This window comes from Lutra lutra, chromosome 2 (genome assembly GCF_902655055.1).
Source record: "Lutra lutra chromosome 2, mLutLut1.2, whole genome shotgun sequence".
Lineage (NCBI taxonomy): Eukaryota > Metazoa > Chordata > Mammalia > Carnivora > Mustelidae > Lutra > Lutra lutra.
In genome coordinates this window covers 82,580,625-82,583,238 of record NC_062279.1, presented here as the reverse complement: position 1 = coordinate 82,583,238, position 2,614 = coordinate 82,580,625, and the positions used below count along the sequence as shown (strand labels likewise).

General features: G+C 30.8%; 1 pseudogene; it reads left to right on the top strand.

Annotated features, from left to right (window-relative positions):
- Window positions 1-943: 943 nt before the first annotated feature.
- Window positions 944-1,044, top strand: LOC125094572 (uncharacterized; annotated as a pseudogene).
- Window positions 1,045-2,614: the final 1,570 nt, after the last annotated feature.

The window sequence follows — 2,614 nt, the reverse complement described above, 5'->3', positions numbered from 1 at the left end:
TCCAAGAAAAAAAAAAAAAAAACCTGAATAGTACAGTGATACAAGATGGATAAGGTTAATGTAAGAAAGATAACTGCAAAGGGGTAAACAAATCAAAGCCCTTTGGCTCTAAATCAACAAAAGTAAGTTAGCATACATATATATACACTTCAAGTTAGTATAAAATTTCTAAAAAAAATTTTGTGCTTCCTACTTTAAATGGCTTTTTAAATTAACCAATGACTTTTCTAGTCTGATGTTGTCAAATAATTTGATCTCTAGAACTCATTCTGGCAAAACTGAAGTAAGACAGGCAATCTTATACACTAGTGGGAGAGGATAAATTAAGGAAAGATTTATAGAAAAAGAACTCATCTCACAAATGTTAGTATTTTAAACACTTCTAGAAATCTCTCTTAAGGAAATAATTCATTAAAATGTAGGGAAAAGACTTTATGTAAAAATGTTTAAAACTAATCTTTTATATATATATATGTATATATATACATATATATAAAAATTACTGGAATAAATGGTGGTGGAGGTCCCATGCACACATACACAAACACACACAATGGTATATCCACATGATAGGATTTTATGCACCTGTTGAACATTTAAAGCCATAGAAACATTTAAATGCATAGAAAAAACTGTCCTAAAACAATGTTAAAATGATAGAGTAGATTACCAACTCTGTATATTGAAAATTATTTCAATAATGCTCACTTCTGAGGTGCCTGGATGTCTCAGTCAGTTGAGTGTCAGACTCTTAGTTTCAGTTTAGGTCATGATCTCAGCGTCATGAGACCAAGTCCTGCATCAGACTCGGTGCTCAGCGTGGAGTCTGGCTTGAGAGATTCTCTCTTCCAATCCCTCCTCATCTACCTCTCCCCTCCAGTCATGTTTTCCCTCTGTCTTTCTCTCTCTGTCTCAAATAAATAAATTAATATAGTCTTTAATAGTGCTCACAACAGTACAGATACTAAAATTGGAGTGATACAGAGATTAGCATGATCCTTATGCAAGGATGTCACCCAAATTCATAAAGTGTTCCCTGTTTAAAAAAAAAAGAAAAGAAAATTATTTCAAAAAATATAAGAATAAATGGGAGAAACTGCATCAAACTGTACTATTGGATATCTGATTATTTACTTTTACTTTCTTCATAAGGCTTTTGTCTTTTGCAAATTATATATATATACACACATATATGTATATACACATATACACGTATGCATATATGTATACATGTATATACATATATGTGTGTATATATATAATATACATATATGTATATATGTATATGTGTATGTATATGTATATATATGTGTGTGTATATAAAATATACGTATATGTATATACATATATATGTATATACATGTATACATATATGCATACGTGTATACGTGTATATACATATATGTATATACATGTGTATACATATATGTATATACATGTGTATACATATATATGATATCTTTGAATTAGAAAAAACTAAAACTAAAACTAAATTTTTAAAATCATTTAAAATCATTTCACAACAAAATAGTCTAGAAAACCAGATTTATAGCTTTACTGAAATGAATAATTAGATTTGTTTCCTTTTGAGAAAGAGAGAGAGAACACATGTGCACAAGGAGAGAAGGAACAGAGGGAGGGAAGAGAGAGAATCCCAAGCATACTCCATGCCCTTTGTGGAGCCCAATGTAGGGCTCGATCTCAGGACCATGAGATCATAACCTGGGCTGAAATCAAGAGTCAGATTCTTAACTGACTGAGCCACCCAGCCACCTCTACTTAGCTCTTTCTCTTAATTATAATTTTTTTCTCAATTTGGGAAATTTTACATGGAGAAGTTTGGAAGGGAGGCAGAATTTCTGAAGTCATTCTTATTCTCTGTAGGACCTTGTCTTTGTAAGCATGGTTTACATATTCTAGAAAAGAAAGAATATATGTCAAAATATTGTTCCTAATAGTAAAGATTAAGAACAGAAAAAGTACAATTAAGAGATATTCTACAAGTGTTATTCTTTTAATAAAGAATATCTCATTATTCTCTTTTATAAGATTTTATAAGATTAAAGTATTTGATTGACTTCTATGCTCTTTCAGTTCTAATGGATTATGCTTTTACAATTTTCTCTCTAAAAATTGTAATTTGTATCAAAACTTACTTTTGCACCAAATAATCTCTCTTGATTTATTTCTAGGAAGGAAGTAAAAATGTTGGTGCTTATATATGCTCTTGGTACCACAATCTTTTCCCCTGCCATCCACAGTTAACTTCCAAATTTCTTGGTCTCAGTTTTCAGAGGTTTTCACACTTAAGGAAAGTGAGATTTTCTTTACAAATCACTTGTTCAAGCTTTGAAAAATTATCCTTTTGACTTCAAACCACATAATATTATTCTTGCTGTTTTATTTTGTTTTGTTTTCTTTTAGACACTGGAGCCTTGTTTAAATTTCCCTCCTTGTTTAAATTACTTTGTATCCTGGTCACTAATTGGTGAATGCTGGGGCTCAACATGTGTTTCACATAAAGTTGCCAACTTCCTCCAGGGTTATATGACAGCCTTCTTGAAAGTTGAAGGACAAGGTGCTTACACTTTGTCTAAAAAAAAAAAAAAGACAT